The sequence below is a fragment of the Python bivittatus genome, unplaced genomic scaffold, assembly GCF_059951505.1.
Source record: "Python bivittatus isolate LINGU-HERP-01145 unplaced genomic scaffold, Pbiv_v1 ctg000160_np1212, whole genome shotgun sequence".
Lineage (NCBI taxonomy): Eukaryota > Metazoa > Chordata > Lepidosauria > Squamata > Pythonidae > Python > Python bivittatus.
This window is the reverse complement of record NW_028277076.1, coordinates 1,366,377-1,380,868: the sequence shown is the minus strand read 5'-3', so window position 1 is coordinate 1,380,868 and position 14,492 is coordinate 1,366,377. Positions and strand designations below refer to the sequence as shown.

General features: G+C 48.7%; 1 protein-coding gene across 6 annotated transcripts in view; it reads right to left on the bottom strand.

Annotated features, from left to right (window-relative positions):
- The window catches only part of NEK6 (NIMA related kinase 6), a 49,492-nt gene extending 37,823 nt beyond the window's left edge, over positions 1 to 11,669 (bottom strand). For 4 of the 6 annotated variants that reach the window (XM_088146873.1, XM_088146874.1, XM_088146875.1 and 1 more), the window contains exon 1: positions 11,323 to 11,669. The gene's annotated coding sequence lies outside the window, so the exon portion shown is untranslated. Of the gene's footprint in view, positions 1 to 10,894; positions 11,177 to 11,322 lie in introns of those variants that run through there. The other 2 variants (XM_015891612.3, XM_007423278.4) reach the window with 1 other exon arrangement.
- Positions 11,670 to 14,492: the final 2,823 nt, after the last annotated feature.

Sequence of the window (14,492 nt, the reverse complement as noted above, 5' to 3'; positions counted from 1 at the left end):
AACGTTACAGAAGTTGCTCCATGAGAAAGAATCTGTTTTCCATGGAAAAGAAAGGAACTAGAGCAGCAAATCCTGGGGGAACTTATTAGATCCTTGAAGAGCCACGGTGATGCCTGAAACCTGCTTTTGCCAGCAGAAGATTCATCTTACATGGATACAAAGTACTGCCAGGAGAGAGGAAGACCCCGAAGATTAGACTTCAACGTTCTCAGATAATTGAAGAAATGCATCTTAGTAGCGAATACTTAGCCTGCTCATAATTTTGCTGCATTAGACTTTTTCTTAAAACTTGCTACCGCCATACAGGATGAATGGCATAATTCCCCTTTGCATGTGGTTCTATCCTGACGTTCACGGTCAGCACGCTGAATCAAGCTTTGGGTTTCCCTTCCTCTGAGCTTACAACTGAGATCCTACAAAGGAAGCAAAGTGCTTCCAAAGGAGGAGAAGAGGAGGTGTTCTTCCACCATAGCTGTCTTTTCTTAAAATAAAATTTCACCACAAGGGGAGAGATTCCAAACTGCAAAAGACCTTCTGCTGAGTTTTGAAAACGATTGTTGTCCAAACAGGATGCAGGCAGAAAAGTTATACAACATTCTCCAGGGCAGGACAGTGAAATTCCTGCTAGTCTCCCAGATTCCCACACTCCCACATAATAAACTTTTACTCGGGAACAGAGGAGGGAAAGATTACTGCAGCCACAGCATTCTGTGAGACAAGAGTGCATTCATACACAATTTCACTTTTTTCCCCCTTCACCGTGGCTACTTAATAGAAAAGTTTCTTGATTTTTCCTTTTCTCAAGCCTGCACCGAGGAAATAGCATTCTGAATCATATCGGCACCACCGCCATGATCCTTGTGGATGTGTTGAACGATCCATACCTGGTCGGGACCTTCAGATGGACCTTCAAGCCCTACATCTGAGTTTGTAGATTGATGGATGACTTCTGCTGCTGGGCTTCCCTTGGCTACACACTTGTGGTGGGGTGGGACTGAGCAACGTTCGTGCTCATGATGCTTCCACCTGAACCCTTGGAAGAGACCGGCCATTGCTCTAAAACAATCAACAATCTTGTTGCATTGCATCAAAAAAACCCAACAACAATACCCTACCACCAACTTTTGTAGACCTCTTCATCAGTTGCATGAAGGATTTATCTTCAGTGAAGAATAGATCCATAGTTGGGTGAGAAATGCTAAACGGTAGGGGCCGAAATAAATTTCCACAGTGATATTCACACCAGTTACAGCAAAATAATAATTTAAAGAATCCTAAAAGTCCCCAAGAACAAAACTGAAGGCAAATTCTGCTCAAGATACCTGACAACCCTGGAAAAAAGTTACCGATATTCCAAAAATAACCAGGCGATGGCAAACCCCCCTATCAGTTTATGCCCTGTTTGAGGGCATCAGCTAATAAGCATATATACATTTTTGTTGACAAAGAAGCAAACCCAAAGAATCAAATCTGGTTTTTTTTAAAAAAATAAAAATCTCCACATTGTGATTATTAGATGGTTCTAATAACCCTACAGCTGACAAGATGTTATTAATTGGAGTAACTGACCCCTAAAAACAGTTAGAAGCGTAAATCAGTTAAAACATTATTCTATAAATATCATAAAGATTAAGAGATCTTTACTATCCACCCAAGAAGCTCTTTCGCTAGGAGAATGATTGTGGTGGCAGCACAGAATATTTACTGGGTAGGAATGCCGTTAGCATATACAGCTTGTGCTGACAGCATTATCATTCTTAATCCTCCAAAAAGCTGAAAATCATCACTAAGATTTTCCAGACTGATTAAATACAGTCTGTGAGGGATGGGGAGAAGGCATCTCTCACTCTTTGGGCTGTATTTTTCTGCCTTCACTTTCTAGCCAAATGAGGTTTTGAAAGATCCCCCTTAACCCATTTCCACATCTTATGCTAACAGATCCTTCTTTTCTTGCAGGACTTTGAAACACGGATTGCCAAATTGGGGTGGTGGAGGGAGTTCTTGATGGATTTTCTGGGCTGGTTGCTCGATTTGAATGAGCCCAAGACAAGACATTGTGAAAAGCAACCTCTGGGTTTTACGACTGGGTTCTCCAGCTTCCGCCATGAGATCACTTCTCCTAGAGATGCCTCAAGAGCTAAAGAATGGCCATGTTCACACGTTGTGATCAGCCAGAAGGGAAAGGAAGAGAAGATGCCTCCAGCAAAAATAAGAAGTGAACAGGATATGAACTTGCAAGTATGCAGAGAAGATTACAATCTTCTTAACTCATCCCAATCAATTAAGACTCCAGGCTGGGAACAACACAGAGCAAAACAGCCACAATCATGAAGCAACCGCCCAACTTAATGTAACAGAAAGACAATGATGGCACCCACCATCAGCTAGGACCAAAGGCACGTGGGGACAGTAGGTTTAATGAAGTCCAAGGAGTGATGGGACCAGGAGTATCTGTTTCTAAGCATGGGGCTGCCTAGCTCACATCCCATGTACCTCTTGATGCGTGGGGACTCCCAGCAGACCCTTTCTAGAAGTTCAGGCAGATCCAAGTGTAGCAAGATGGTGGTCAAGAGCAAGATGGTGTATAATGTACCAAGATGCTACGCCACATACAGCTTAATAGCTCTTGACCAGCTTGCACCCAGAAGGAAACTGGCCATTGGGGCAGCAAGCTTAACACCGGTGTCATTCTACAGTGGTCTCACCAGCAGCCTGGCTGCCATGGCTCATGCCAGCTGCAGATGCCAAGTGGCAGAGAAGAAGAAGAAAGGAGAGGAACCATGGAAGCCAAGAAGGCACCCTTCGAGGAAAAGAAGTCCTGAACATCTGGCTGCTCCCGATGGGAGGACCAGAAGGACGTTCCACCTCCATCTCTTATTTTCTTGCAACTGATCTCAAAGCATGCACGGTTGAACAGCAAAGAGATCCCCCTCCCCGGGCCCCCGGGTTTTCTGGACTTAAAACTACCAACCCTGGCAAAATGGGATGGGCTGATGTGATCTATAAATAAAGGTAAGTTGACCAGAAGGCAACCAGGTTTGTTTGTTTTTTTAAAAAAAGACTTCTTAGGAACATGCCTAGAATCACTTGCATGGTGAGATGGGCAGCATATGCAAATCTGAAAAATAAATAAATAAATAAATAAATAAATAAATAAATAAATGCGATTAAAAATAAGGACACCGAGAAAACCAGCAGAAGCAGGAAGCTGGTCAGGGACCTGGCAGACCGCAATGAGCAGAAGGAAGAGGGGTTTTTTTCTGAGAAACTGAATCTTGAATTAATCTGCATGGTGGATGAAGATTGGAGGCAACGCGAAGCCTGTGCCTTAAGATGTGAGCGGCCCCCGCACTGACGAGAACGTTGGGCAAACCACTCTCTTTGAGCAAAGAACGTGTCCAAATAAATAAGAAGCTACAAATTTAGGGGTGTTATTCAAGGATTACTCGACTACTCTCCCATCGTTGCGCTGGGCTGGAAACATCTGGCTGGTCCCTGTGGACGAAAAGCAGGACGAGATCACCCTTCTTTGAGATCCAGGTCTCTGGCGTCATTCCAACTGTCTGCAGACCGCTGAAGAAGAAACATATTTTCCCTGGATTTGGGGAGGGGGGCCCCGACAACACTCTTCGAAGGGAACTCAAGAGTCTGAGGTGTTTTACAAATCCACCCTGCCCCACTTTTGGGGCCTCATTCATCAGAAGACTGCCCTGGGCACTCTGGGGAAACGTTTTAAAATGCCGCCCTCCTGTCCCTCCTCCTGGGTCATGCGACCAGTTTACAGACTCTCGCTTGAAGTGCCTCCTTCTCCTCAAGGAGGTCTGAGCCTCGTCAACACTGATGACTTCTGATCAAGCAAAGACCCACCCTAAAAGCAAAGGCCGTGTTTTTCAGCCCCATAAGCAAGTCCCCTTTTGTCTTCCTACCTCTGCAAACTGGCATGTTGCTGTCAGGTTTTCCAGCCCCCCTCCCGCCCCAAAGTACCTAGACATAGTCATTTGCAAGGTCTTGCCACAAGCCCCATGTTTTCATTTTTTCCCCCCTGTAAAGCCTTCCTTCCTCTTTAAATATTCCTTCCCCTTGGCACGCAGATACTCAGGGCACGCTCAGAGTCACTCTTCGGTACGAATCCGAGCAGCGGTGGGAAGGGGAATTTGGAACTTGAGCAATCCTCCGCCACCTGGGCCAGAGGAAGGCGGCTGACTCACAGACACGCACCGACAAGCAGAACCTCAGTTCCCATCTCCGGCGTGTCTCGTGAAAGATCTGCGGCTGCACGATGGCATCTGCTGGAGCAACCCAAGCTCTTCCAAACACCCTTCCCTCTTGGAAATTTACAGAGGCTGGCTGCTCCAAAAGCTGATGGCCGTTTCTCACCAAATAAACCAAGAGGCGGAAACAAAAATAATTAGAGGATGGCACACAGCACAGCCCTCTGGAAAAGGGAACGCCCGCAGCCCTCGGGGTGGGCGGGAGGCTTCTACCTGCTCAAACGCACCCTGGGCTGGGCTAAGAGGTCCTTTACCTCTGCCATACAAAGCCACCCAAACATATCATTTTGTGGGCAGGCAAAGAGGTGCACCTTCCTCTGCCTGCCCCTGCTTTTACATACAGGGAGTTCCCAATTTAAGACTGAGTTCCATTCCCAAGGTCTGTCCATAAGTCGAATTTGTGTGTAAGCCGGAACAGGATTATTGGAAGATACTGTATAAGTAGTATTGTGCAACGAACTTGAACCATTGTGGATTTAACTCGAATTTTGCTACAACTGGCTCCATTCTTAATGATGGGTCGTCCGTAAACTGGGCGTTCTTAACCCGGGGACTACTTATAACCAAAAGGAGCTATTTCTTCCCTTTCACTGTCCAGGTAAGAGGGCCCCTTGAAGTTCATAGTACCATTAACTCTCTGTGATTTTGCTACTGAAACAACAAGAACTTTGCTAACTGGGACTTCGTATGGTGTCAACACGCTGGCCTGTGCAGAAGTCTCCCCTTCGATAAAACGGATGTTAGATTTGCTCCTTTCGAATGTTTACAAGACAAGTAATTACAAGACAAGGAAAGAGGCTGGCTATTATTTAAGCTTCTTTAAAAGTTCTGTACCGTTTTTGTTCAGTACAAGCATGAACAGAAAGTGAACAGGCTTATTTAGATGAAATGGTTTTTAAAAATCTAAGCAAGAGGAATTTTTAACAAGGTGTGGTATGTTACCTGCAAAATCCACATTTAGCAAAGCGATCTGCACTTATAAATCCACGCTTTAAAAAAGGAGCTATAAATTGTGTGGTCAGCCTCTTGACTCAAAAATAGTTATGTGTGTCTTGCATTGTGTCACACACCTTTAAGGTTTAGCTGCAATGTTTAGAAGGCTGCAAAGGGTGGTCTCCAACTGGACAAAGCCAGACCTTGAGAATTGGAGAAATATATTGCAGAAACGAACCGGTTGCAGATAGCCTCTGATGGCGTGCTTCGAATGGTCAAAATCAGAGCCACTCTTCGGCACAAAGGGGGGAAAAATTCTTCCATTTTGCAAGGGTTTTTGTTCTTGCAAAAATAATACTTCCCTCTGTGCTATCCAACAGAGAAAAAAAATTCTCCTGACCCCCCTCTGCAAGACGCATACTTTCACTGGCAGGAATCTCCATGATCAGATGGCTTAGCACACATAACGTTGGAAACCTTTCTTGTTCACGTCTGTGCTCTGCAAGAACGTGCAAAATTTAACACACGCTTCACCTCTCTACTGCTGTTGGGAAGGCTGAGAAGTAAATATAGAACGATCTGTTACCTCCAGAGATTCTTTTCACAACAAGCAATTACACACGTACCGGTGCTCACCCCTCGGCTCCCCAACAAAACCCAGGAGAGAAAACTCTTCAAGCGGATGGGAAGACTGAAAACTAAAAGACATCCAGTGCCTTCATTTTTTGAGCCCTTGTGTTTAGAATAACGGCGGCCTGTCAGATTCCTTCTCTCCATTAAGAGGGACACGGATGCGTGGATAGCTTCTCACCTTGGAGGATGCACGAAATAACAGCTGCATCGCACAAACTCTGTAAACAGAAGTTAATCTGAACGTGGGCCAGTTTTAAGAGGACCAAGCATGAAGATCAGGAAGATCCACAAAGCGGCAATTTTTAAAGAATCACTTCTCAGCAGAAGTTTCCAGTTGATCTGAGCCCTTGAAAACTCTTGATGCACGTGGTTTGGTGTGTATTTTAAACTGAGATGCTGCGCACTTTATACGAATCTTCAACGCCTCTCTCGACAATGCATACGTGAAAGAGATGTAACCACGGTTTAAAAAGTGATATTGTTTTACTGGGCACGCAAAATAATCTGTTCTATCAACAGACTTGTAAGGGTAATCCATATAAATCTGACATGGGATTATTGACATATTCTGCCTTTCACTAAGCATCATTCCAAGGTCTACGTGAATTTCCAAATCTGACAAATCCTGTTTCAGAAGATGACATATTGTACGACGCTACAGCCTTACTTGCGTTATTTCAAACTGGACGGACACAACTATAAGAGAAACCTTAGTGATCAATTTCATTTATCATTATCCTACACGTGGCCTCATTAGCAACCAAGTAAAATTTCGGAGCACCTTCCCTGAGTGTACTGACCAAATAAGTAAACTTGGAGAATCTAACATGCTGGAGCATGCAATAACTTTGCTAGTGATTCTGACCCAACACACGTGCCAGGAAAAAACAGTATCCTTTTCATTAGCAGTTTCAAGCATTGTTTCCCTAAAAATATTGGCTTTCACTGGCATATCAGAGCCTTCAAACTGTCAGTACGGTGACGATTAACATTTTTTAAAAAGCATGAAAATCAATCCTATTGTCATTGCACCTTTCAGTTACTTTATTCTGAATACGGAAAGAGCGATACCATTTCCTTTCTACTTTACACATATCATGGGGCTAAGGAAAGCTTCTTCCTCAAATGTGCATAAAAACATTATTTAGGGGGGAGATAAATTGCTGGGACTTACTGTAATTGCCCAGGTAGGAATGGGAGTCATTGTTACTGTTCCGATTTGGGCAATTAGCAATCACATGAAGGTCATCTTCACTTAGTTAAAAATCTCATTTCCCCCTAATTGTTTCTTTTCCATTTCCCTTCCCACCCCTGCTCCCCTCCACCCCCTTATGCTCTGCATGAAACCCTGCAGATTACGGCAAAACACCAGCTTTAATTTCAAATAACCAGAAATAGAATCCACAGCCCTCTTAATCCTAAAACGAATTAGCATAACATCTGTGACTTTGGGTTGAGGAACTACATGAGAAAGTCATTCTGTAGAAGAACAACAAAGGGTGTCATTCATCCTGCCAAAAGGAAATCTGCTTCCCAAACTGGGAAAGATCTGTCAGATCCCTTCCGTTGTCTATTTCAGAAGTCGAGGAATTGCTACTGCGTTCGTGGGTTTAATTTCCTTTAGCAGCGTACCCCATGTACCTTGCAGTCGAACATATGGATGAAATCACCCTCCAGCTATAAAAACAGCGTAAATCAACTCGCATTTCCAACTGAGCGCATTTGTTAAACAAAGAAACAGGGAGGAAGCAGAAGAGGGTCAGGTGCTTTTTAAAATGAAATGAAATGTAGCCATAGCCACTACAGGAACTTAAAGTGATGAAGCTAAAACTTCACCAGCTCAGCTTCTCCAAAGACCTTCATGGCACAACCGTGGCCTTTTCTCCAACGGCCTGACAACCAAGAGAGACTTCCGCGAGAAATCCAGGAAGGGCGATTCAAACTGACCAAGCCATTCCTTGAAGGTGTGACCCAGTCAGCTGATTTCCAGGGGATCCCCTCAGGGCTGGCTTACTTTCCTGCCCGGCCTGCAATGCCTTCAATCTAGATTTTGATCGGGGCGACATATATTCAGAGGCGGGGCCAATGCAAGCAGGTGGTGGAAGACTGGATTTGTCCTCGGTGTAGAAGGCCAGATAATTCCTTGCATGGATTCACAAGAGTCAGCCTTTTTCTTTTTAAGGGCAACGCTAGTGCAAGGAGAAACTAAAACACCCGGGCGGAACAGATGTTTCAAGGCAGGTTTAATTAACATGGACGGGCTTTCTGGGCCCTTTCTAAAATAAGAACAGGACGACTAACAAACAGTCCAGGCCTTGGAGATGAAGATAAGGGTCCTACAGAGAAGCGCGATCCCAGGGAGAGAACAATCAGATCCAGGATGACTTTCTATTCTGCTTGCACCAGCACACAGGTCCCCCCATCTACTTATCTGTGGCTCAGCTAGGGAGAGAAACGGGGGCAGCCCCAAGCAACCACAAGCAAACACAGCACACCCATGCGCAAAACTGTGCCATCTTCCCCAGGGTCTGTAGAGTCCCGTTAGCCGGAAAGTGAGATAGACAGATAAAAAAACCTGCAGGAGGATCTAAAGGCTTTGCTTTTCTCTTAGAGCCATCTTCTATTCTAAGGTCTTTCGGAAGTGGAGGCAGAGGCACCAGTTCCAACTTAAAACAAGAAAATGCTAATACCAAACCACACGAATTACCCAAACGTTAGCAAAATTTCAAGCGCGCACTGGTCCTGAAATAACTCATATGGACTGCCACGAGCGAGGGTTGGCCAGCAACGGCAGAGGGGTACAAAGAGAAGATTGTCTCACAGTTTATAGCAATCTTCTTCCTCTAGTTATTCCCCCGTTAATCAAAGAACAGGAGACAATGAGATTCATCGCTCATGTGGCGCCCTTTCCAAGAGCATTAGAGGATAAGGAGATATTGACGTGGTCTCAGAGACGCATCCTCAGTCCAGACTGGCCTGCTCTGATCTAAGCTATAAGGTAGCTTGAAACCTACTAGTAGAGGAATAAATGATTAGCCACCACAAAACCAAAGTTCCCAATTCCCAGTTCAGGGGGCAAGAACAACCCCAAGGTTTCCTTTTCCAACCCTCACCATTCAGCTCTTCAAACCTCATTCAAAGGTAGGTTTCCCACTTCTGTATCCTGGGATTCATCGGGGGTCGTGTTCAGCTCCAGGACCCCAGAATCCTTCTGCTGGATCTGACTCAGTTTTGAAAGAATGGTTAGGTTTTTTTTAAGCAGGTCTGGCAAACGTCATGTCTGAGCTAAGCTGTTCTTTCTGCTGGATCATTTCTGTTCCCAGCTAATCTTTCTGAAAGTCTAATAATGAACCTGTTTATTAGAAAGCCCCCATTTGATACCACTGCTCTTTACAGCATAGATCAATCTCCTTCTCAACTCTTAGACTTTTTTCTATCTTCACAGAACAACCCCGGGAACGGGGCCCACCTGGGACAGGGCAAAATCACTTAAGAGGCTTCGGTGCCCTTCCAAAAATGAGTTTTAGAAGGCAAAACTCCCGTATCTGATTCTATCGCCCTTAACTCCTAGAAACTTGCTGGGGACAGCAAGGCATTACTCACACGGGCCCACAGCACAGCCAACTATCTTCAGAGGTCCAGAATTATCCCCTAAATGATAATGCCTCGTTCACATTTTAGCCCAGGATTAAGAAGAACCCCTGTGGATAAGGTTTATACCATCTGGAGAAAAACCATACAGATACACGTACTGGACAAACATATTTATCTATTTCAAGAATGTATGCAAAGAGAAAACACCCATTAGCCCCGCTGCTATCCAAACTGAGAATCATCATTATGAAGATGGGTCCATGCAAATCTATCTAACCTCCCTCAATGGGGAAGAACAGCTGGGACAAAGAGGTGGTGTCGTCAGTTATTTTATTTTAATTATTTTATTTAAACTCTAGAGTTAATTGCCCACACATCTTCGGAGACCGATTCCCTTTCTTCCCTCTGTCATTTCTGGTTTTAAATGATCATCCTACTGGCAAGATCCATTTGAAACTGGTTGGCATAAAAGTTCTGGAAAGATTATTGTGAGTAACCACATTCCTAAACCTCATATTAAGCTGAGGTTTATTGGCTTAGAAGTACGGGGTTTCACTATGGGATGGTGCTGGAGAAATCCTGTTAGTCAGCAGAGGCCTGTGTGGACAGCCAGTGGATAGAGAGGACATGATAGATGGATAGAGAGAGAGGGAGAGATGTTTACAGCAATTTAACCAGAGAGTTTCTTCCTGTACTAGCCTCCTCCAGAAAAAAACAGGTGTGTAAACAGATCTCTCTGCCGTGTCATATATACATAAATCAAGCCATAGGAAAGGAATCCCACCCCAACCTCGGGTGACAGGAATGAAGAGAAACCTGTCCCAAACAACGTACAGGTGAGGCCAGAGGCCTCCAGCGACACGCCAGCCACATGGAATTAACCTTGGAAACTTCTGGACCAAATGCAACAGGGCCACATCTCCCAGCGGAAACTCGCTGTAGGCTCAGCTTTACTGCCACGAGGTGACCTGCTTTGGACAAAACCCCCTACTCAGCCGATCTCTCCTTACTGCCTGCTGATCCGTGGGTGACCGGCTGGCAGAAGGTGGGGCCGCAGGGCCAGAGGGCTGCTGCAGAGGAAGCGGATCCTCCCCAGGGAGGAGATGGGGTCATGATCACACAAACACCCCCGCAACACCAAGAGGTCCCATCTGTGCTGCATCGGCCGGGCTGGACCACGGCCACCAGCCCAGCCACTCTCCCTGCCACGCCGATTTCCTACCCGATTATTCCACCCAAGATGCAAACTGGTGGGATCTTTTGATTCGGGGGTCCTTTCCTCGGCAGGGCCGGCTGAGAAAAGTGGGCACGAAGCAGTTAAAGGAGGCTAAACCGCAGCCTTGTCAACCCCCCCAACCGCCCCCCCCGGTTACCCCAACGAAAGATATCGGGGCGATGCCAAGCCAGCCGGCCTGCCCTCCCCAGGACCGCAAAGCGATGCGGGGGGCAATAAGACAACCCACCTTAAATCAGATCAGCGCGGCAAGTCCTTGAAAACAATGGGCTGGAGAAGGAAAAGGCATTTCGGGGACGGGGGAAGAAGCGGCGGCAGAGGCATGACTGACAGACGAAGAGGGAAAGTCCCGCGGAGGAGCGCCTCCTGGGGGAGCGCGGCGCTGACCCCCGAGCCCCGGCGGCGCTGTGACTCCCGGGGGGAGCCCGGCGGGGACGAGCGGGGTCCGGCTCCTGGTCCCGCGGCCACCGACGCCAATGGCCGCGCGAAGCCCCGGGGAGGAGTAACGTTCACTCGAGGAACTTCGCCGCGCCCGGGACGGCGAGCGGGGCCCGGGGAGGGCGGGGCGGCCCCCCCGGGATGCCGGGGAGGGGGCGTGGCCAGACCCCGCCCGCCGCCGCGGGCCCCCCGGGCCTCGCGCCCCCCGCCCGCGCTTACCTGCCAGCCGGGCGCCCTCCGGGCCCCTCCGGCGACGGCGCTGCCCGCTTGCCCCGCGCCTCTGCGGCGGCTGCGGCTGCGACGGCGGCTCCGGCCGGGTCGCTCCAGCAGGCGGGCCAGCGGCTGCCGGACGCAAGTTCGCCCCACTCCCGCGCGCGCCCCCGCGCTGGCTGGCTCCTCCGTCCGTCCCGCCGGCCGCGCGCTCCCGCCCCCGCACGACGGAGGGGCCGGGCGCCTCCGGCTCGCACGCCACGCCACGCCGCGCCGCGCCGCGCGCGCCCCCGACGGCTCTCCGGCCCCCAGCTGCCACGCAGGCCGCCGCCGCCGCCGCTCTCCTCGGGAACGAGCGCGCACGCGCCAGGATCCGGGGGGGAGGACCCGAGGGGGCGGGCCGCGGGGCGGGCCGCGGGGGAGCCGTGCGCGCGCGCTCCCGCCCGCCGGCCGCGGCGGTTGACGCGGGGCTCGCCTGCGCGCCCGCCCGGCGGCGCGGCGCGGCGCGGCGCGGCCCGGCACGCTCCCCGCGGCTGCGGGCGCGGGGGCCGCCCTTCTGGCCGGGCAGCCGCCGAGGGCCCCGCGAGTGGGCGGGCGGCGCTGGCTCCGGGAGCCGGGCGGCCGAGCGAGCCCGCTTCTGGCGCCGCGCCGGTGCCCGGGGCGCCGATCGCGGGAGACGCGGAGCGAAAGGGCGCGCTCCGCTCGGGCGAAAGTTTCCGCGGAGAGCAACAGAGTGTTCCCGGGACTTCCGACGAGGCTCTTGTTACTTTGGCCGCAACAACTGTAGCCTTCTGGGCTTCCGGAAGGTTTTCCGCTCGAGGCTCAGCGCTTGCTGGCGCACCGCTGCGGACATTCCTCGCGTCTCTTCCGCGCTGGCGCTCAGAAATGCGCCCCGGGAGGGTCGGGCGCCCCTTGCTCAAAGCCAACCATTCCGGTTATTATTATTCTTCCCATTATTTGCCTTCCAATCCTGCTTTGGCAGGCCGGGCCGACAGCTACTCAAACACTGCTATTCCCTCCAGGTTCACTGTATGTCTTGGTGGAAATTTTGCTTTATTTTATTATTGCATGGGGTTGTAAACCCCCCTTCCACCTTCCTCCACCTTGAACAAGGCGACCACCCGGGATTTCTGCAGCTATACAGGATCTGGGGGAAGGCAGATTCGGGTGGAGCCCTAACAATGCAAAATTAATCCTGTTTGGCTTCAGCGCACATCCTGCCATAGGAAAATGGGAAGTTGCCGTACTGACGCTTAGCTCAGGCAACCACGGTCTTTGAATCAGCATTCATCAGAGGAGAGGCCTATAATTTTTGCATTCCAGTTGATCTCTTGCTAATTGTACAGTGGCTGAGCTGGGAAATGCACACAAATTAATTCTCCTGCAATTACTGCATTAAGTATTCATGCTAAGTCATAATATCCTTTGTTTGGGTTTGGCTCTGCGAACAGCCGCTGAGGTTTTGTAAGCCCCGGTTTATGGCTGATTACGCTGTGCCCTCCTTGCTAATGGTAGTTCTGCCATTAACCCTGGCTAAGCAGGCCCCGGTTTAAGTATCGTGGTAAAGCAGAGCAGAGGATCGCATTAAAACTGATGCTGACAGATGGTGAATGCAACTTTATTAAATAAGGCTGAGGAAATGCTGGCATGGTGAAATGTCAGAGTTACACCAGGCTGAAAATCACAGGATTTTGAAAAAAGGAACACGCCACAGTTGTATCACGGAGGCGTTTCTGTGGTTGCTCCTTTCAGAATTAGCAGAAAGTTGGGTGCTAATACATTTCCAACAGCCTTTTCAGTAATCACGAAAGCTAGCGATGAGGTAGATAATGTCGTTTTGAAATTCATGTCTCCTTCATAAGAGGAATCCGATTGCTAAGAAAGGACTGTGTGCGTCCGAGGGAGGAAAAACTCCCAGAGATGAGTGAGGGTGAGTTCACTGAAAACTCAGCACCATCCCTGGAAGCAAAATATTCCATTTTAAGCCAGAACATTTTGAACGATCTAGAAAATAAATGCCAGCATGAGCCAAGTTTTGAACATCTCTGTAACTTTCTGGGGTGTAGAAGAAAAAAAAATGGTTTGAACTGGTCAGCTGAAGTCCTGAATCACCATTAACCAGTTTCCTCCCCCCCCCAGCTCCACATGAGGGAAATCCACTGGTCCTGGTTGATTTTGAAAAACTAAGCAGCCTAGGGCTGGATTAGTGATTGGATGGGAGACCACCCGGAACTCTACGAGCTAGATTGAGAAGTTGAAAAATCTCCCAATAGGGTGGCAAAGCATGTTCGTACTGTTTTAAAGAGAACACAGGCACGTGGCCAAAAAGTCACCAGGAATTCTTCAAAGAGACTTTACCATCTGTCTGTTCTTCTTGGTAAAACCAATGAAGTTCACGTGCTTTTCACATGACCGTTTCTAATGGCGTAAACCGCCGCCTTCAGAGCCACCATTTTTAAGCCTGGATTTTCTTCCTTAGCAAATCAAAAGTGCTGGTCTTGTTTGTCTCTCAGACTCTCCAAGGAGCAAAACCTCACTTTCTTGAAAGTAACGTGTAAAACCAGCCTCCAAGACTCTGTGGGTCAGCTGGATCTTCTGGGGGAAAAAAAAAGACTTTGCTTTTCTGCAGGGCCTTTCCACGGACATGGAGCAAATACACAGCTGGCTTTCTCAGAAGCTCCCCTCCATGTGAGCTCCGTTCTCAAATTTCCATAATGTCTGAGTCCCAAAGGAAGCATTAATGTGCAGGAATGCATGCCAGCATGTGACTTCTCGGAAAGGAAGTGGTGGAAGGAAAACTCGAGCGCTCAGAGCCATGGCAGGAAGCCCCCTCTCGCTTTAAGGTTTGGGGATCTGAATCTAAAGAGGGAGGGAGAAGCTTCAGGCCTGTAGCGAGATCAGCAGCCTAAACAGATCACAGGATCTAGCGGAGTCATCTGGGTCTATGGCTGGCTGACCATCTGGTCAGGAAATGTGTAACCGATGCCAATTTCAAAGAAGGGGGGGGGGGAAATACAACAGTCTCAGCATTATGTGATCTGAAACTGGGAAATGGGTGTGCAGCAGGAAAAAGGAGAGGAGAATCGGCCAGGGCCCCACTTTCTGATTCTGAAACGGGCATTCCGTGGCTCCAGGAAAACTTCCTTACCCTCCATGAAGTATACTCCCCTTTAATATGG